General features: G+C 39.9%; 2 long non-coding RNA genes across 2 annotated transcripts in view; both read left to right on the forward strand.

The window, feature by feature from the left end:
- Positions 1-9,658, forward strand: part of LOC118986731 (uncharacterized) — a 31,241-nt gene extending 21,583 nt beyond the window's left edge. The window contains exons 4-5 of the long non-coding RNA XR_005066438.1: positions 2,102-2,293; positions 9,493-9,658. This is a non-coding gene — a long non-coding RNA (uncharacterized LOC118986731). The remainder of the gene's footprint in view (positions 1-2,101; positions 2,294-9,492) is intronic.
- Positions 9,659-12,111: 2,453 nt separating this feature from the next.
- On the forward strand, positions 12,112-19,814 carry LOC118986732 (uncharacterized). The gene is made up of 3 exons (XR_005066439.1): positions 12,112-12,865; positions 17,505-17,553; positions 18,766-19,814. It is a non-coding gene; the product is annotated as an uncharacterized LOC118986732 (long non-coding RNA).
- The last annotated feature ends 1,993 nt before the right edge of the window (positions 19,815-21,807 follow it).

A 21,807-nucleotide genomic window follows, 5' to 3' on the forward strand; every position in this document is an offset into this window, starting at 1 on the left:
GGAGAGTTTTTAACATGGCTTTTCTGTATAAAGAAGTATCATGACTAGGGCATTTATAAATGGAATTCAGTTTTTATAAAACAAACTTTTATTGAGTACTGTCAACACGCCATGTTGCTAAAGGTACTAGAAGTTCACAACTTGAAAGGACCCCTCAAAAGAAGTGGGGGGGTAGAGAGATATAAAAGTAATAGTTACAACAGTGTTGGGACAAAATTGCTGCAGGAGTAAGAGGAAAGAGACATTCCTGCACGTGGGAGACTTCAGGAAGGCTTCCCTGAGGGAAAAGGGGAGGCGTCCTGTGACAAGGGCGCGCCAGAAAAAGGGAATAGCACGAACACAAGCATGAACACACAAGGAAGGGAAGAGTAGTGTGTTTGGGGATCCACAAACAGTTCCATTAGGTTGGAGAACTGGCTGGGTGGGAAAATGATGGGAAAAGTGGTGTGGAAGGTAGATAGCGTTTGGACTTGATCTGCAGGCACTGGGCTATCTCAGAAAGATTCTGTGGGCAGGAAGGTGACCTGCTTTTTAGAAAACAGGTCTGGTGGTGGCCCAGGAGTGGACTGGAAGCCAGTGTGGAGACCTGTGGTGGTCCTCACGAAAGCTTGAACTAGAGCAGTGACAGAGAGTGGAGAGGAGAGCTTCCGCTACTTGTTTGCTGTAAGTAGCTTTAGCTCACCTTTTCGTGCTCCTTTTAGAGTATTTACTTTTCTGGGCAGATACCGTTACTACCAAGGCCTAGCTTAGTAAACTGAAAGCAGTACGGATGGATGAATGGAAGAGGCTTGCTGTCCAGATTTCCACTTGTGTGTGCAATGGAGAACCTTCCCTGGCCTTGATCTTGGCCCCATTCCTGTTATTTCTTCAACCAATGTCTGTTAGGTGTTTGCTATATATCAGGTGCTATTTTTGATACTTAGGATTTAGCAACAAGTGAGACAAACAGGACCCCTACCTTCAAGGGGGAAGGTAAGGTGATAAGTAAACTAAAAAACTGATAAGATGATTTTAGTTAATGGTAAGTTCTATCAGAAAGAGAAAACAAGTTTAATGACATAGAATGACTGAATGGTAGGGCAGTCTCAGGAAAGACTCTCTGAGGGGGTGGTAATTGAGTGAAGAACAGAATGATAAAAAAAAAACAAAAAACAAAGGCCACCCCAGTTGAGATCCAGAGGAAGGCAGAAGAGGCAGAGGGAGCTTTAAGCACAAGGCCCAAAGTTTGGAATCGGCTTGGTGTAAGAGTAAAATAGGAACAGTACCGTCTAGCCAGGTTGCTCTAAGGAGGAGGGTGGCAGGTGATAGGTTAAGGGAGGGTGTAGGGGTGATGTTGTGTATGACTTTAGAAGGGTAAGGAGCTTGCTTTACAATGGCTTTAGTGCCCTGGCTGCTGTGGCTCAGTGGATTGAGCACCAGCCTGTGAACCAAAGGTTGCCAGTTCGATTCCCAGTCAGGGCACATGCCTGGGTTGCAGGCCAGGTCCCCAGTAAGGGGAGTGTGAGAGGCAACCACAGTAGTGGAGATGGACAAAAGTAAGAGACTGGTGCAGGATAGTCCAGACTCAGCACTCTGGCTGGGAAGGTTGGGACAGACCCGCATTCTCTTCTCTGCTACAGATTTCTTCCTGGGACTCACTGAGCACGGGCAGCTCCCCTTTCACTAGCTGCTTCATCTAGCACACACTGTTTTCTAAGACTAAGCAAGGGAGATAGCAAAGCATGTGAAGGGAGGTGAAAGGATTATAACAAAAATCACAATCTTGCATTGTCAGAGGCCTTTGGAATTACGTGTTTTAGGGGACTTCACATCTCCAAGTAGTTAAAGTATCAGCCTCTTTACAAGATGAGGCTCTTTTCCAGGAAGGCTTCGGCTGACAGTGCTGCTAGGCTTGGGTCTGTTTTCCAGCTGGTTTCAGACGTTGTCCAGGCCCTGCTGACCGAGGCGGTGCTGGGCCCACTCTCTTTGTTCTCTTCTTTATATCATAGGAATGGCACAGCCCTCCTGAGCTAAAGGCGGGGAGGATGCCTGTTCAGAAAGGATCTGAAGCCGTATCTGATGTCTACGTCTGCGTTTTAAAATTCTTACGTTCTCTGCACAGTGTCTACTGTGCAGAGCCTTACACCCCTGAAGCATCTGCCCTCAACTCTGCAGTGAGTTTGGAACATGCCGGATCCCCCCACTAGGTGACAGCTAAATGTCAGATTCCTGTCTCTGAAATAAAGACACTGTTCCCTCTGTGTGAAGACATCCAGAGAAAGGATGAAGCAACTCAGGACATTTTCCAAGACAAGTAAGTACTCCACGTGGTTGTATTTGACCCTGGCCTACATAAGACTGGTGCTAATCAGAGGCTGGGGCTCTGGGCCTAAAAGCTGCATGTGGATCTGTGGAATCACAATGGTGGGGAAAAGAAACCTTTTCATCTTTGAGCCTTGCATTGAAAATACTGGTTTCTCATATCTGTCCATTGTAGGTCTATTTTATTCTTGCTGTTCATCTGGAATGTAGAGCTACTTTCTGGGCTGTTGGCTTTTTGATAAGCATCAAATTCTTGGTGAATTATGCATATAGGGAAGATAAACAGTTTTTGACTATCTAAGGCTAAATTTTATCATTTTTAAAAATAGGATGCTGGGGATGAGAAAAGAGGGCCAAGGGTCATGCAGTTATTTGGTTGGGAGGTTAGGTGTCAGGAGGATGTCACTGAGATTTCTGGAGGAAAATTGGGAAGAAGAATGAAAAGCCTGGCCTGTGTCGGCGATGTTCTTGGTTATCCCATCAGTGAGGTGTTTGTACCTCAAGGATAGCAACGTGCTGGTTGTATAATTCTCAGATAAAATCAAGTTTTCTGGTAGCTTTTCAGTTTTTCCCTCTCATCAAATTCTTTTCAGTATCTGCATCAATTTCCATTCAAAACCAAACAAAAACAAATCATGAGAAATTGTTTTCGATTGTCCAGAACCATTTGGGTGCATAACATTGATTTTTACCCAGATTTAGGTTTAGTTTCTTTGGTGACTTTTCCCCTAAAATCAAAACGATCTATTCATTTCTTCAGGTTATATTCTGAGATCTAGGTTTAGACCACATTTTTTTTTCCCTTTGATTTCCTTCCCACAACTCTATCTCCATTGATAAAATGAAGCTTTTTATTTGTAAATACCCCATTGGAAGAGAATTGAGTAATTTCCAGAAACCTTCACAGGGTTCTGCAAATTGTTAGTTTAATGAATTATCTTCCAAGCTGAATAGAAAGCTTTATGCTTTCTGTGGCTTTTTAGAGGTTAACACCCCCCGCTTTGTTAGAATTGGAAAAGAAAAAAATCATGGGATTGACAGGTTCTATCATGTGCATCCCTCACGCATTCTGGAGAGTTTTTGTTTCTCTTCAGTCTGTCGTGCCTCCTTCTATATAGTGAGGCTGTCCCTAAAAACCTACTGTCCCTCTCCTCTCCTCGTCTACCCACATCCCTCTGGATTCGTATTTCAGAACAGTTTCATAGAATTTTGAGTCCTTTTCTACCCCCGGCAGCCTTGCTCTAGCCTCACCACCCTCGTCTGGCTATTTTCTGTCTGTGCATTAAAGCCCCAGTTTATGGTCTGATCGCCTTCTGTTGTGGTGGGAAATAAAGGGGTTATTTCCCCCTTCTTCTGTTGATTAAAATGTAAATTAACCGGTGAAAACAACACAGAAACTGTTGTTCTGTGATTTGATCCCCATTGTGACTACACCTTCAGCTCTAATCCCACCACTCACTCTTTCTGGAAACTTGAGTGTGCTGGCTTCTTGCTCTGTGCTCCCATCTGGGTCTGACAAAACCAAGTTGTCTGCCAGGGGCCTGGGGGTTATCGCACGCCTACTCACACTCCTATTCTCTACCCTTTCTTTCTTTCTTGATGCATTGAACAAATATTTGTGGAGTACTTCTTGTATTTAAGAAGAAGGAGTCAGTCTCTTCTACAAGGTTCTTAAAACCCTTAATTTTTATGGTAAGTCAGCCAGCAGCTTTAGAGGTGGTCTCCTTAAAGAGGAAAAAAAAACCCCTGCTAACAACTAGTTATAGTTTTTTGTGTCTATTCAGCATGCCTGGATCCAGGGTATTTCCAGGGTGGGGGTGAGGGACACAGACTGCGGAGTGAGCAAATAAATGTCTTTCCGGTAAGTGTCAGAGGCTAAGACAAAGAGCCCTGAGCTGGGAATCACTAGTTTTCGTTCCAACTTTGAATCCTTTATTTGGTTTTGGTTAAATAATTTTACTTTATGAGAGTTTCCCCATCTCAAAACAGGCTTATCTCAAGAGATCTTGTAACAATAAAGTCACAGATATTAAAGCACTTTGAACTATTTGGAGGAAAGGCAATAGTCAAAACCCCAAGCAACAACAGTATCATTATTAATAAAAAAGATTGAACATTTGAGAAGATCTATTTTTTTGATGAACCTGTTGGAACCTTAGTGTTAGAAGTGATATCTTCATTTTAAGAGGGTAAGAGCACCATATAACATTGTAGTTCAAAAAAAATTGTAGTGCTAAATGTTATCCTTATCATATAAAAACATTGTTTTTCTTAATGTTAGTTGAAATGAAAATGTCATCTTTTGGACAGGGAATGTGCAAAGAATTAGAATATCTTAAGTCTAAAAAAAAAGAATTAGGATATCTTAAGTCTAATTTTACTCATGTAACTAACTGATATGTGAACTTGATTTCTTTTTGTCTCTGTGCAGATATTTTAACATTTTCTACTTTTTCAAGTTCCCTAAGACTCCCTATCACTTCCATTTAGCAGCCAACCTCACCTGGTTATTGGTTAAGATGTCAGACTTTAGAGTCAGATGGTGTGAGCTGGTCCCCTTGCTCCGCAAGGTGACTGTAGGTGAGAGTTGTTTATCCTTGACAAACCTCAATTTACTCACGAGTAAATAGAGATGATGGGAATATCTGTCTCAAAGTGTTGCCACGAGAGTTGATTGAGTGATACATCTAGAATCAGTACAATGCTTAACACCTAGAATAGCGTACTGTGTTTGTGAGGAAATGATTTACACAATCCTGGTCACATCCCTAGCACATCTGTGATGACTATGGCGATGATGATGGTAGTGTTATAGAGAAAATAGAGGCCGGTGGGTGGGAACTCCTCAGTTTTGTTGGCCCTTCTTACGTGAAAATATATCTACATTGCTTCTACCTTAGTTCCTTCTCTCCTGTCTTAGGGGAAGAGGGTACATCATCCTGCCCCAAGCAAATCCTTTCACCTGTGTCCTAAGATGCCATCTTCTGTCTCCTCTGGTACCTTAGTTTATTACTAATTACTTTCCACTTAATGTATTTTCAGCTTCTCTCTCTGTATCAGCCCTTTTCCTCTACACATTAACACATCACTTCTTTCCTCTACAATGAAATAAAACAATCCTCTCACTTCCACCCTCTATTACTACCCATCATCTTTCCTTCCATAAGCTAGGCTAATTGGAAGTCTAGTGTACCTGCTTTCTTACCCATCACTCACTGTCTTGGGCTCTGTCCCCACTGCTTCCCTGACTGGTCTTCCAAATGACACGGCCTGCTTAAATTTATTGCACTTTGGTAGAGCCCTATTCTCTCTTGACCTTTTTGTAGCACTTGACATTGTCAATTATTCTTTGCCTCTTGAAACTTACATATCCTCCTTAAATTCAGTTTCTGCAGATTCTATCTAAACCGTTGACAGCTCCTGCTCAGAGTCCTCTGGGGCTGCTTTCTTTTCCTACTAACCTTAAATGTTGATATTCTTTAAGACTCTTCTTAGACAAAGCTGACATTTATTGGAGTCAGGTATGTGCTGAGTGCTTAGCTTTATATGTATTAGCTTTTTGGATCCTTTTGNATTACCCATCACTCACTGTCTTGGGCTCTGTCCCCACTGCTTCCCTGACTGGTCTTCCAAATGACATGGCCTGCTTAAATTTATTGCACTTTGGTAGAGCCCTATTCTCTCTTGACCTTTTTGTAGCACTTGACATTGTCAATTATTCTTTGCCTCTAGAAACTTACATATCCTCCTTAAAGTCAGTTTCTGCAGATTCTATCTAAACCGTTGACAGCTCCTGCTCAGAGTCCTCTGGGGCTGCTTTCTTTTCCTACTAACCTTAAATGTTGATATTCTTTAAGACTCTTCTTAGACAAAGCTGACATTTATTGGAGTCAGGTATGTGCTGAGTGCTTAGCTTTATATGTATTAGCTTTTTGGATCCTTTTGAACCTCCTGTGAAATAGGACACCGAAGCTTAAGGAAGATAAGAAATTTGGCCTAGATCACAGCTGGTTACATGTTGGAGTAAGCAGTCTGATGCCAGAGCTTGCCTATCAACCACCATGCCCCATTGCATTAGCAATGCGTCTGCTAAGATCTTTGATTATTTCACATGCAGGTCTTCAAAACCTACTGAGTATCTATCTATCCTAACGTACGAGGTCTGTTCAGAAGGTATCTACCAAATAATATGAAAAATAGAGAAATTGGCTTTGGCTGGTGTGGCTCAGTTGACTGAGCACCAGCCTGTGAACCAAAAAATTGCCTGTTTGATTCTCAGTCAGGGCACATGCCTGGGTTTCAGGCCAGGCCAGGTTTCCAGTAGTGGGTGCCCAAGAGGTAACCACACATTGATGTTTCTCTCCTTCTCTTTCCCCCTCTGTCTAAAAGAAATAAATAAAATCTATAAAAAAAGAAAAAGAAAAATAGAGACATTAAGTGAAGAAGATGCAATATACAAGAAACATTGTACATAGGACAATGGCTCCTCAGTCCCCTTCAAGGTAGGCACCTTGGGACCTCACACAGTTCTCCCAATCGCCATCAGCTACCCTGTCATGTTTTCCTGAATTTCATTGAAGGTCTAAAATGTCTTCCTCTTTAAGAAGACATTTAAAGGTGTCACCTTTAAAAGTGATTTTAGTTTTGGGAAAAGCCAGAAGTTGCAAGGCATCAAATCTGGGCTGTAGAGTTGCTGAGTCACCTGGGTGATCTGATGTTTTGTAAAAAAAAACTCTGTGTAAGATGTGATGCATGAGCTGGCATATTATCTGATGAAGCTGCTACTCACCAGGTGCCCACAGCTGGGGCCTTCTGAATCATCCACACAGTTTCCCTGGAGGAATCTTCAAGCTTAAAACAAAACTTGGTGCAGATTTGTTCCTCTATTCACTCCGTCACTTTGAATGTGACGACCACACAGTACACATGCTCACTCAAAGCCATCTACTACCCACACTGACTAGTACAGTGAAGTGCTCATTTTTTTACCCATGTACATTCCAGTCCACTTTCCTCGGCTTTCAGGTTATATTGATGTTGTGCAAACTATTCTTGTTGTATTAACAATGGTTGGACTTTTCCTGGACAGTCCTCATTTCCTCATCCTGTCCACTGGATATCTTAGGTGTCTGTTGTGACTTCAAGTTTAATATGTCCAGAAATGACTTCGTCATCTTCTCTCTCCTTCCACACTCCTTTTAACCTCTCTTCATGCTATATTATTCTCTATTTTAGTGGATGATGCCTAGTTCCCAGGGAGTCATCTCTTCCCTATTTTCCATATCTAGTTGGTTTACCAAGATGTATTAGATTTACCTCAAACCCACTTCTTTCCTTCAGGTTAGTATAGTGGCTAATAGCATTGATTTTTGGAAGCAGATAAATTTGGATCAAATCCCAGCATTTCCCTTTAATTGTTGGTTAAAGTCGGCAAGCTGCTCTGTCAAGTAGTCACATCAAACAGCTGCCTTTCAGGAGGCTGTGCAGGCGTGTGGTTAATAAGAGCTCAGGATTAGCTGTGGACTCCTTACTAACCGTGCTTTAGACAAGCTCAGGCCCTTTGGGAGCTTAGTTTGCTCATTTGTAAAAGAACAGCAATAACTAACTCCTAGGATTGCTATGAAGTTTAACTGAGATATTTTAAATATCTCAGTGGCCAGCGCAGTGGCCAGCACATGGCAAGCATTTAGCAAAGGGGAACTTTTATCATCCTCCCCCACTGCCATGGCTTTTATCTAGACCTCAGGTTAGCTTCTGCTTTACTGAGACAACTCCTTAGGGATCTCCCTCATTCCAGCAGTATCCCTTCCAGTCCATTCTGCGTTCTGCTTCCTGAACTGTTTTTTAAGAAACAAATCTGATCACATTACTCCCTTGCTAAAATTTTTTAATGTAATGATTCTTAATCTCTTTTTCTTTCTGTTTTTTTTCTCTCTTTCCATATAGGTGTATGTGTGAGATGGACCCTTTTAATAATATGATTAAAAAAAGAAACTCTCTCCCCAGGAAAATATGCCAATGTACTAAGCTTTGCATATATTTTCAGAGGGTTCATGTATTCTTCAATGCCATCCTGGGACCCTTGATTTAAAAAAAAACCTTTATTTAATAGCTTTCCATTACCTTCAGCTTAAGAGCAAAACAACAGAGTTTTCTCTGTTACACAAATGAGACAAATGAGAAAACGCTGATTGGCAGAAAGGAAGGAAACATTCATCTATAATTCAACTGCTTAGAAAACCAGCTTTTCCCTCACAGTTTCCATGTCTGCAATTTAGATATTTTTTGCCCTCATCTCTCACTACTTCCCAGCATGCACCTTGTGCCCCAGCCCAAGACAGCTGCTTGCTATCCTCTCACAGGGCTAGGCTGCTGGCCACAGGTTCTGTTAATTGCCCACTGATGTATTTATCTTTGTTCATTTCTCTGACCTTCTTAGAGGTGTAGATTTTACCTTGATTTTTTATATATTTAGAGTCTAGAGCTCAGCCTAGTAGCTGACACATAGTACTAGGTAAATGGTTGGTTAAATAAGTGAATTACAAGGAGAAAGACAGAGAGAAAGAACAACAAATTACCTACAGTCCTGACATCGCCATGCGGCAGCTCTCAACCTCTGTGTGTCCACTGTGATCTTGCATAGATGATTTTCAGGGCTCAACCCCTTCACAGATAACTTGGGTGTGAGAACCATTGCCCTTTGCTACTTCAAATAGTGTGAGTTTAATATATGTAGGATTCCTAATAATGCTATTAAGTGAGTTAATCTTGAGAATATTAATATTATATTTTCATTACCTTAAGCTTATTCCTGAGTCTGTCTTTGCCTGCTCAGTTTTAGAGAATTGGTATATATATTCTATATATATTGGTCTATATATATAGGTATATATACACCTATATGATAATATATAGGTATACATACATATGTACATATATGTGTGCATATATATGTATATATATATACACATGTATATATTCCTATCTTTCTTTACCTAGAATCTTATCTTGGAAAGTTTAAGAAATTCTCTATGTCATTTAACCATCTCACAGAACTTACCATAGTGCTTTGCATGTTCAATGGTTCTTAATGCTACTATATATATATTAATTTGTATTTTGGGAAGAGAACAGATAAATTGTTGATATATTAGTACTTTTGTTTTAAAGATTTTATTTATTTATTTTTAGACAGAGGGGAAAGGAGGGAGAAAGAGAAAAAGAAACATTAATATGCAAAAGAAGATACTTCAGTTTGTTGCCTCTTGCCCCTTCCCAACTGGGGACCTGGCCTGCAACCCAGGTAAGTACCCTGACTGGGAATCGAACCAGCAACCTTTTGGTTTGCAGACTGACTCCCAATCCATTAAGCCATACCAGCCAGAGCAATGTACTCATACTTTTTATCATGGTGTTTCCCCGAGGAGCAAACTGAAGATCAGAGAAGACAGTAACTTACTAGACTCTGAACTTTAGATAAAATACAATGAATACAGACTCAACATTTTTAGAAGGTGTAGGATTCCAAAGGAGGGGGAGTGGCATGACTGAGACTAGCAGCTGGCTCTTTTGTCTCCAGATCGCCATCAGTACTGTGTTGTCTGTCTTGTGAGAAGAACTGGCAAAGTTTAATGGAAATGGGCTGCATTTTTTAATGGACTCAGATTCTGATGGAATTTTATGCCTCCTTGGGTTTATGCATTTTTCCTCTATTTTTGCCATCAGGCTTTGTGTGATTATTTTTTATTCTATTTATTTGAAGAAAGAAGCTCAGGGTGATTCACCCTCTTAATGTTTCCTGGTCCTCATCCTTCTATCTCCTACTTTTCTTCGCTTCTTGAAAGAAAAAAAGGCAAGTGATGAATAAGAAAAATGTCTAGTAATAAAACTTTTAATTCACATTCTTGTAAGGCTCTGTGATTACTTTGGTCCTTCATCTAGTTGTAGAAGGAGATTCATTATTGAAATATCATTGAATAAACCTGCTTATGCCTTACTATTCTATACTTTATTTTTAGGATACCCTCTTCTTCATGCCTCATTGTCTGAAGGTTAGGCTTTGGAACAAAAATGCATCACATTTAGAAACACTAGTTCTTAGTAATTTGCCTTCTCATTCAGCTGGTTAGTGACAGCTGCTTTTGTCCCATATTGATTATTTGTCTGGGAGAAAAACTTCATGTCTTTATGTTCAGTAGCTTAAGGGAGATTATGGGCAGAGCCTTTGGATTTGATTTTTTTCTCCTTTTGCAATTAACTTGACCTTCTCTTGACTTCAAGACAGGCTACTAAAGCCAGAATGTTACTGGAAGCAAGGTGTTTGACACGCTTTCTTGGAGGCATCTTTCTCCTTACCACACAGATGCTACTGGACTTTGTTAGCGTATTGCCCAAACAGAATTAGATTGATGAAAGAACAAATAAAAAGTTTTCTTTGAAAGTGGTTCTTTTAAATTTTTTCATAGTTTGACTTCTCTAAGAGCAATCTGCTGTATATTTAATCAAGGATTGCCTAGTAAGTAGAAGCTTCAAAGGGCTCACATACGTGACGGAGCAGATGGGTTATTAGACACAGCAGTTGTCTGTGTACTTGGAAAGCTAACAGCTATTACTGTAATTCTGAGACTGAAACCAGCAAATAGTACCTGAAGGGTCATGGGTTTCTTACTGAGGAGCCGTTTCCATGACCTGTGCCTGCAGTGTTGTCCTTGGGGAGAGCTTTGTGAGGCTGCTGCCACTGTGACCTCTGTGCTGCCGGAGAGCAGCCGGCCGCTGCCCTCAGGCCAGCAGGTGCTCTGAGGCTGGACCAGGTGCGCAGGCTCCTGTAAAGGGGTCTAAGTGCCGCTCTTCATTTCTGACACTTGAAAAACAAAGTACTTTTCGCATCAGTAATTCTGGGTTTTGTATTGTTTGTTCTGTTTTAACGGGAAAACCCCATGGATTGCTTTTCCAGGCATGAAGAGGGGCCCAACTCTAAAATATTCAAGACTGAGGCGGGGGCCATTTCAGTCTCCTTGGCCTGGATGAGGTCAGTGTCACCCAGGTGAGTGGAACCTGTCCAGCGTGCTATGCCCCTTGCAGGCAGGTCATGGCTGGGGGAGACTGTATGGATGGTAGTCCTCTCAAAAGATAAACCGTGCAGGAGCATCCCACACTTCTCCCTGTGAGTAGTTATTGTCAGCCAGTTACCTATGGAATCACGTCTATGATACGCAGTACCTAGAGCACCATACAGAGAATGGAATATTCCTGTGGTAGCACTTGGTGTAGTGACTTTTTGTTGTTGTTGGCTTCGTTTTGTAGTTTTCTGTTGAGTCAAAGTAATAGGACAAGTGGGGTTAATGATATGAGTCTTAATCTCTAAGTACATCAAATTTGATCTTAACTTTTTTCTGATACAGAACTTCAGAACAGGTTTCACTGTTTGGATTTGGATTTCACTGTTGGGTTTGGATTTCCCCAAACCAAGTATCCTTTGACCCTGGAGACCTTCTTTATTTAATGGGAATGGTTTGGGAACTTGCCCATAATGTCTTGTTTTAAGTGGTGTTTAGAACCAATGGATCCTAAAACTTGTCCCTTACGAGCCAGATACACTCAGAAGGACACTTAGCACTAGGACGTGCCATTTCCCAACCTCAGAAAGAAATGCTGTCAGAAAACCTGGAAGTCTGAAAAATGATTTGGGTTTTATTTCAGTGTTTTATAGTGAGGAAAAAAAATGACTTTATTTTTTCCGAGAGCTTTTCTGACTACTATACCAGAGCAGACTGGAAACTTTGGTGCGTTTTGTGCCAAAGTTTATCAACCATAATAGAACCCCACTGTTTCCTCCCCTGTGAGCTGAATGATACTTAGGCCCTGTTTAAAGGGAGGTGAAAGACATAAGCATGATCAGAAAGTGCCATATAGTGTGACAGAGATTTTTATCTTTGAAAGTAGCCCTGCAGTAAACCTTGAAATATGGTCTGCTTTTACTGTTGGCAGACATCTTCAGTGTGGGCATGTTTATATATTCTACAAAAACTTCAGTGCCAAAGGGTCAGCAGCAGTCCCCCCAAAGGGCAGTTCAGTGAACCAGGCTGCTCAGGCTGTTATTTCTCATGCCATCTTAGTAGGACAGATGTATCTGGAACTGACTCCACAGGGAAGCATCCTCCCCTTCCTAATGGGTTTGGTGTCGGGATGCCCAAGCACTCTGTGACGAACAGCCTTGGAGCAGAGCTGGCTGGTGGCTTGTCAGGAATACTGGTAGACCCCTCTGGAAGATGTCACTTTGCATCAAGGGATGTAAATGAAGTACAGACAGCAGCTGTATCTGCTAGCATATAATCAAATGGGGAAATGAGCATGAATAGAAAGAGCTTTCACTTTGTCTTTGGTTTTATTTTATAAGAGGACATTAACTGCATGAAGCCATCTTGCCTTGCCTCGGGCATGGCCATAAAGAGACGTGATCTGCTGGTCTGTTGTCCATGCGCGTGTTCTGGATTTGAAATGTGAGTCCTGCTGAAGACTTCCGTGTTCTAATGAGGCAGGTTGAAGAATGCCAGGTTTGAGGAAGGTGAGTGCTAGGTCACTGGTTCTGCATTTAGAGGAAGGCCTTTAATTAGGTTAATGGATTTAAAAATCTAGATTTGGAAGTGTGGTCTTATGTTTTGATGCTATATACAGCAGTTTTCTTGTAGATCTTTGTGTTGTCCTTTATTAGGGAGCTCGGTGAGACACTGTGAACATGTGAGGATAAACTCAGCACAGTCTGCCCACACAAAGAACTAATTTGTGGAGAAAACTGTGGACACAACCTTGTAGCTTTTAGTTCCACTTCACTGGAGTTCCGTGGGTTACTGTGAGTGAGCTTGGAATAAAACATTTCTGTGTTTGTCTTTCGTGCTTTCTGAGACGTATAATTCTTGTTCTAAGCTTAAGGTTTTGAGGCCTTTACAACCCAGAAAGACTTGCTGCTGCCTCTTGATTTGATCCTTCTGAAATTGACTACAATCCTCATATTTTTCTCACTAGATGTAACTTAGAATTTCATTTGGGCTTGGACTAATATTAAAACAGCTTCCTTCTTGGACTGGCATAAATAAACATGAATTTTTCCTGTAATGGAGTGAGTTCTGACCCAGCTAGTGGAAGCTTCCTTTAGAAGGAGAACTTTGAGTGAGATCTCTTTCGGTTATCTACTGTTGGAAAACAGAGTGGCTCAGTTTGGTGGCAATAAAACAGCCATTTATGATGCTCATAAATTTTGTGGGTCATGAATTTGGTCACGACATAGCAGACATTTTTTGTCTCTGATCTATGGTGTCTGGAGCTTCAAACGGAAGATTGTTGCGTGTCGGGGGAGGGGAGTGGAGGAAGGTGGGATGGAGTTCTAAAGCTGGGAACTGGAATCAGCTGAGCGCTTAGTCAGTCGGGGGCTGTGGGCTGGGACTTCGTCTGGGACTCTTTGCCAAAGCAGCTACAGGTGGCCTCTTCCGAAAGCCTGGACTTCCTGGTAGCACAATGACTGGGCTCCGGATCCAAGCGTCCTGGGAGAGAAAGAGCCTGATAGAAGCTATAGCAGTTATCAAAGGTCCGCTCACGTGTAAGGGAAGGGCATGTGGTATGTACCTTCTATGGGAGAAGGGCAAGGCTCTGGGAAAGCGCATGATGGGAAGTACTGTTGTGGCCATTTCTGTAAAAGACAACCCACTACAGACCTGAAAATGACTAGAAATGGACTTAGCCATGAAAAAGAAGGTGATGGGGGGTGGTTGAAAAAGGTGAAAGGATTAAGAAGTAATATTGGTAGTTATAAAATAGTCTTGGAGATGTAAAATACAACACAGGGAATATAGTCCATAATACTGTAATAACTATGTATGGTGCCAAAGGTACTAGAATTATCAGGGGATCACTTGGTAAATTGTATAAATGTCTAATCACTATGATGTACACCTAAAACTAATATAAAGTAATATTAAATATCAACTGTCATTGCAAAATAAAATAAATAAAATTAAAAAAGAGAGAAGGAGTGGGGTGGAGTGAGGTGGAGGAGCATTGTAACAGGAAAGAAAAAGCAGCCCAGCCTCCGTGAGAGATGAGTGAGGACTGTAAAGACTTGGCAGGGGGACAGAGTGGGAGGCGGATGCTCCGCCTCCAATGGTGCCACTGGTTTACTTAGTACTTAGATATTTTACTTGCCTTTGCCCTCCTTCGTGCTTCCTTCTAAAAACTATCTTTTAAAATGGTAAAATGTTTCAAACTTTTTTCGTAATCAAAAAGGAATTTCAATATTAAATGAATAAACAAGAAAATAAATATTTAAGTAGATAAACTACTTTGCTTTAGAGGGTTTTCACTGAAGACCTAGAAAAAAGAGACAATTTGTTACCTACCTAGAGGCAAACTTCACGAGGCATCTTTCTGGGGGTTTTTCATGCACATGAAAGAGAATGATGAACTAATATTGATTTTCTTTGAACACAGGGCCTTAGAAAATTATCTTGGGTATTAATTATATATATTCAAGAACAACAGAGTTATTTGTTAAAAGAAATTTTGGTACAGAGAGCATTGTGAAATGTTGAAATGGATTAATGAATGTAGCTGTGGTTGGGAGTTTATAGATAATTTTTTAAAATAACTTTTCATTTGCCAGCAACTGAAATGATCCCATGTGAAAAAGAAGATAGACTAGATGGGCTAAATAAAAGCAATATTTAAAAATAAAAGATGTACATATAACAGTCCTAGAAATCAATTAAAAAAATAAAAAGATATACAATATGTGATTTGAAAATGTTGCAATAATAAAAGTTTTGCTTATATAATACCATTATGTCACATTTGAACCAATTTTTAATGGAATGTTTAAAGCAAAACACAATAGCAAGTCGAATTTAAAATTCCTTTTCTGTTTGTCCTTATATTCAGCTCACTGAGGACCAGTGTTCTAATTGACTCTGAGTAAGAATTTCCAATCAGAATAAATTTTAAGGTTAAAAATGAGTAATTCAAGGAACATTTTGGGGGAGCTCTTAAGAGCCTGTATTAAGCAGAAACTAATGAGGTAAAAGTTGCTTTTCTATACATAAAAGGTTTTCTCATTTGCACTAGCTCTCTTAAAGGGAGAAATCACTCCAAGTATCTAGAAAGGATAGAAAGTATCTAGAAAGGATAAGTATCTAGAAAGGATAGAAAATTGGAGAGAAAGAAAATACATGTTCATGGATCAGAGATAAATTCACAGCACAATGTACTGTATCGGACTCCCAGTCACAGAGGCCTGCCTGTGTCACTTGTCAATACACACAGATCCTCACAAACCACCCGCACACCTACTGCTATGGCTGCTATCCAGGGCTCTGTTTTAATCAGGGGAATTTCCAGCCAGCCACTGTTCACTTGGCTTTCTCTTGCCTTTCCTTGAGGTCGACTAGGGTTTACAAGGCCACACCGCTGACCGATAACTTACTTATCATTCCACACCTTCCTGGCAGATGATAACAGTTTCGTCCTATAATGCCTGGTGTGGTAGCTCCTGGTCTGGGCAGGCCTGGACCAGACCGAGCAGTCAGGCGAACTGAGAGAGGGTGGTTGTGGGGCTGAGCCTCCTAAGGACTGAAGAGTGAGCATCCACTTCCACTTCGAAGGACTGGGGTCCAGGGAGGGTCCCTGCTGTGTGGCATAATCACATCCTCACAAAGGTCTTTGTGAACAAAGGGAGTGAAGTTTTCCTACTTAGAGTTTTAAAAAATTAGCCAAGATTAAAAACAGGTAGAAATATTATGGCATTTTAAAGATTTTGTGGTATTTGTAGTATGCATTGCTTTGTTAAAACCTGTAATTTGTTTTGACTTATTTCTCAGTCTACATCATCTGACTATAAGAGCAATATGACTTTAATAATATGTAACCTCAGCTCTTTTATAGAGTTCATGAATTCATAGTCAGAGGGGGACAAAGAATGAGTCTGTTGCCTAAACTTTGTTATTTCTCATGTTAACTTTGTAGAACTTTTTTTACTTTTAGTTTTGTATTTTATACATAGCAATAATATAATTTAAGTACACTTTTGTTTTGTTAATCTAGTATTATTTGCTATAGGATAAAAATATAAAAACCAGGAAAGCTTTGTTATTTTTATAACACTGAAGAGCTTTGTGGGGGCAACTTTGCCCGTAAGTCCCCCATCTGCCACGGCTGAAAATAAAATTGCCAAGACATGATCTGCTTGGGGAGGAGAGGTGGTCAGTCTCTCAAAGGAGAAAGACCAAGACTCTCTTCTTCAACAGCTTTTATTAGGTTCAGACAACCAGGAATACAGGTAAAGCTCATCAATGTCAAGCGGCGAGGATCAAACAATATATAACATTTCAAAGAGATCTGAGGGCTTAGTCTGAGTCAGTGTCTGTCAGGTAAGGGGGTTGCAAAAACTTTGGGAGACATACTTATTTCCTCTAGGACCCTTATCATATGAATGAAAGCACTCTTAGCAAAGCAGACTTCACAGGACTTTGTGAATTCTTTCTTATGCTGATCACCCTGGAACCCACTCTAGCTGGCAAAGGGCTGCACCACCTTCCCCATCCTAGCTTTATAGGCTTAAGTGGATTAGAGCCAGGAACGCTGCTCCCAGATGGAAATGAGGACTCAGGCTACATCAGAATACCTGGGGGGGGGAGGGGGCAAGGCAAGGGTCCATCACCCACTCTTTGCTGCAGCCCCCTGAGTCCTTCCTTGAGGGCCTCTCAAGTGATTGTGTCTGGCTTAGGTTGCCCCCCCCCCCCCCGAGGGGTTGTACCCATCATTGACTAACTGACAAAGTGCCGGGGGCCAGAGATGGATGAAGTAGAAGCAGTGCTCCTGCCAGGGAGACAAGCTTTGTCTCCTCAGTGGCTCGCATTCCAGAGGCTGCTCACTCAGCCTTATCCAGGGGGGCAGTTACAACTCCTGAAACCAGGCAGAGCAGCTCCCAACAGAACTTAAACATTTATTTTTGGTGATTGTGACAAAAATCTATTAACTTACCAAATAATTTTTTTGTTTTTAATATAGCTATACAGTTAGTAATAAAATAAAAATGTATTTTAAATAATTATATACAACTTAAATTTAACATGATTTGAATCATATCCTTCTAGACCTAAAAGTCTGTGAAAATGTTCTGACTTTGCATTTTAATGAGAACTAGTCTCTTTGTTTTACAGTGGCTGAGGTCCTGCCAGGCATCTCCTAGAAGAATAATGAAGAGATAATGTAATTCATTTTATTGCATTAGAATTAATTTAATTTAATTTATGTAAGCTAATTTGGCTTTATCATTATCCATTTTATTACTACTATTTAATATAAAGTCTTAGAAGGAATCACTGAGATGTGGAACCAAAGAATAGATGTTGACAAAAATACTAAAACTAAATTATTTGTTTGTGTATGAAGTCTTTTAAACACTAGATGGCACTAAAAATATATCATGATAAACTCTGTTATTCATGAGGAAAAAACATTAATGATTTTATGACCTTATGAGATAGTACATTTTTTATTTATATTTTTTAAATATTTAAAACACTTTAAGTGCCAGGAGTACAATTGATCATTGAAATAGGTAATAAGATTACCAAACTGTAGAAATACGTAATTCATAATTAACATCATTCAAAGTGTTATTTCAGTGACCCACAGATATTGCCTTACTGAAGGCTTCTTCACCATCTACTGTTGCTGTCCTCTAAGGTTCATTAAGAGAAAGAAATATGTTTCAAAAGAAAACAATGAATAGGTTCTTAAACTGTTAGATAATCAGATTAATGATGAGACGTGATTTAGATGAACACATTGATAAAATGTTTAAATTCTTAACACACAATGCTTCCTCCTACAAAGAAAATATGAAGCTAATAATATGCCAGTATACAAGGATGCCAGTGATTCGTGACTGATTTATCATCAGTCCAAAGAATATTTATAATTAGTCACTGCACAGAAAACTTTGGTATGCTCTGATATTTCCTAATTTAAAGGGCTCTAAATTTGATAGCAGTTTTAAAACTTGACTCATTATCAATAATATTTTGTGAAACTGAAAGACACTTTTACATACTATAGGCAGTAAACAAATTTGGATCAGTTATGCTAGAGGAAAGGCTGAGTTTTCTTCCTTGTTGTATGGAGATGTGATTGGAGAGCATAGCCAGTCAACAGGGAGCCGTGAGTGCGATGACCATGGAATCCAAGTGTTGCCACAGCCTCTGCATTGTATGATGTTTGTACTATTTGTCTGCTTTTAAGAGTTTCTAATTTGTTGTGACTTCTTCTATTGTTATCAATATTCATTAATTTTATTTCATAGAGTTATTATTATTATTTTTTAACTGGACCCCAAACAACTGTGTGAGCTTCAGTCTGCTCTCTCTGGATTGCTCTGACCCCTTTTAATTCCTCCTAATGTCTTGTGTCTTACTTCAGGGACATGGTGAAAAGGCAGGGTTGGCGGGTTTTTTGGGAAAAGACAATCATGCTGGGAAAAATAGAAGGCAGCAGGAGAAGAGGAAGACCAAATATGAAATGAACTGGCTCCGTAAAAGAAGCCATAGGCAGGAGTCTGCAGAGCTGCGCAGGGACATGGCGGACGTTGCCCATTCACAGAGTGGTCGGGAGTCAAGGCCAACTCACCAGCGGGTTGGACACCCACTACCATGCACCTGGGGAACTCCCTGGCTTTATCTATGTTCGGCCTGTCTTCTCATCCTATAAAAAGTAATTATTCACTTTTCTTCCACACTGTTTATGCTTTATAAAAACTATTGGACTTCTGTTTATGTTGTTCTCTTTGTTTTTAGGCCTCTCCTCTTGGTGATGCCTTTCTAATTTCTACTTGCTCAGATCCACAAGACCTGGTGCGTAAATCATTTCCTTTACAAAAGGGACTCTGAACTCTCTCTCCAAACTCAATATTTCCGTAAGCCAGCCAAAAGCAATTTCTTCCTCATGTGAAGAAAATGTATCTTTATTTTTCTGTGACACATTTCCTTGTTTACTTTGTATTATACATGTTTGTGAGTGTATTTTCCCTGTTGGGCTCCTAACTTACTAATGAAAGAGTCAAAATCTTATCCGTGTTTGCATCCCTTATAATATCTAACACAGTGACTTATGCACCATAGGCTACCTACAAATATGAAATAAATTAATGAAGGAATAAAACTGTTTCATCTGATGGCCACAGCATATTTTTTATCTGCCTGTTTATTTGAACTCTTATTTTGTCCTTTGGTATATGTTTATACTTAGAATAAAATATGCAACAACCAGAGACTCTTAAAGAAATGAAGGAATATATTTTCTTCTATGTTTATAAAAATTGTGATTCTATATTGGTATAGACAACATTACAAGGTTTAGTCGAATCAAATGTCAGCAAACAACATACAGCCCATGGGCTACATCCAGCCAGCTGCCTGTTTTTATAATAAAGCGTTACTGAATCACAGCTATGCCCATTTATTTTTACCATGTTTATGGTGGATTTCAAGTTGCAATAGCAAAGTTGAGTGGTTGTAACCAAGATTGTATAGTGAGCAAGTTTAAAATTTTTATTGTCTCTAGTTTTTAAAAAATGTTGTGCTGACCCTTTGCCTAAATCTTGGTGGTAGCTAGGTAGCCAGATGATTGGAAAGGAGAGTCCAGACTCCTTTTCTTTTTACAAATGAGTAGGGAATGAGAGAACTACTAAAATCTCTGTTTTGGAGCTCTTGCCTTTTCAGAGTGTTTGAGAGGTTAGTGTTTTCGTGGAGCGATAAAGCCTCATTGGATAGCAGGAGCTATTCCCTAGAGCAGAGGTGGCGAACACAAGGCCCGCGGACCAAATCCCACTCTCCACCTTGTTTTATCACCCGACACCTTGTTTCTACCTGGCAGCAGCACCGAGCTCCCTGCCCCTAGTTAAGGAGTAGTTACATTTACACAGTCCTGAAATTACATTCTGCCCTTTGAAGGCAACCAGGAGCCCGATGTGGCCCCGGTGAAAATGAGTTGGACACCCCAGCCAGAGAGGAGGGAATAAGGAAGGGCACTTCGCAGTTTTGTTTCTTTTTGCTCACATTTGACTTGGAATTGGGGTTAATTTCTGCTAATGAAATTGATGTAAAGTCTGAAATAATTCAATGGGTTTTACTTAGCTCTGTTCTAAAGGAATAAAGTTGCATTATCTCCCCTAAAATGGGTGATATATTAACAGCCAAATTATTAGTACATTAACATAAAATATTCCTCTCCCTGTAGTGTTCATGAAGTAGTGTGTCATAAATTTATGTGTATTAGTAATGCAATAGAAAACTGACACCTGATTATAGCATATCATCTATCTATCAAAAGAATCCATTTCCTTTTATATATCTTAATACTTTAACATTGACTTCTGAGCATTAAGCTGAAGACCCAACCAGCCCTCTTTCTTATAGCTTATTTTTTCTGATCTCCCTAGGCCGCTTGTCACTGTGGGCCAACACCCCTTCTTAAAGCACTCTTTTGTCTTCTTTGATATTGCACTTTTGTTGTTTCTGTCTGCCTCTTGGATGCTCCTTCTATGTCCCATTCTCCTCTTCTTTCCTGAGAAATATGTAAATATACCAGAAAGCCCATGAATGGTCTTATGTATTTCTCTTTGCTCTGGTTTCTAGAGACCATGTTTTCTGTGATTTCAGCTCATATCCCTAAGTAAACAATCCTCGACTTCTCATTTCTACCATGTGTGTGTGTGTGTGTGTGTTTTAGTTTCAGCTCCACAACTTTAAATATCTGCTTGGAATTCAACTTCTTTGCCACTTAAGAATCTCTTAATCTGGCCATTTTCTTTGTAACTAAAACTCAAAGCGTTGTCTCATTCCTGACTCTGCCTTCTTTCATCATCTCCCACAGTGCAACCAAGTTTCCCCATCTGTTCTAATCTCTTTGCCAGCTCTCTTGGTTCTAATCAAAATTACCTCACATTGGAGCAATACTGAGTATTTTAATTAGTTTTCTTGACTTGGTGTTTATTCATCCTATTTTTCAAATTGTTTAATTGAATATTAAATAATTCAATATTAAATTTGCTTATTAGTATTTGAAGGGAAATAAAGATTTCAGAACATGTATTCTCTTTACTAATATTATTCATAATTAAATCAAGAGGAATAATTTAACAATAAAGGATTTGTTTATTCATTAAAAATATTTAATTTAATACCAGTGATATTTCAGACCACTATTCTAGACTCTGGAGATAAAGTAATGAATGAAACACAGAAAGATCTCTGACCTAAAGAAGTTTACATTCTAGTTGGGAGAACAGATGAGAAGCAAGATAAAAAGTAGAAGTATAGTATGTTAATTACATGTGAAAAGAAGTAAATGAAAAGAGTGGGGAGATACGAAACAATGAAGGAAGATTTCACTCTTGAGTAAAGACATAAAGAAGCGTGGAAGAGAAGCATGTGGATATGTGGAAGAAGAATATTTCAGGCAGAA

This window comes from Sturnira hondurensis, unplaced genomic scaffold (genome assembly GCF_014824575.4).
Source record: "Sturnira hondurensis isolate 20B ecotype Veracruz unplaced genomic scaffold, ASM1482457v3 Scaffold0004474, whole genome shotgun sequence".
Taxonomy (NCBI): Eukaryota; Metazoa; Chordata; class Mammalia; order Chiroptera; family Phyllostomidae; genus Sturnira; species Sturnira hondurensis.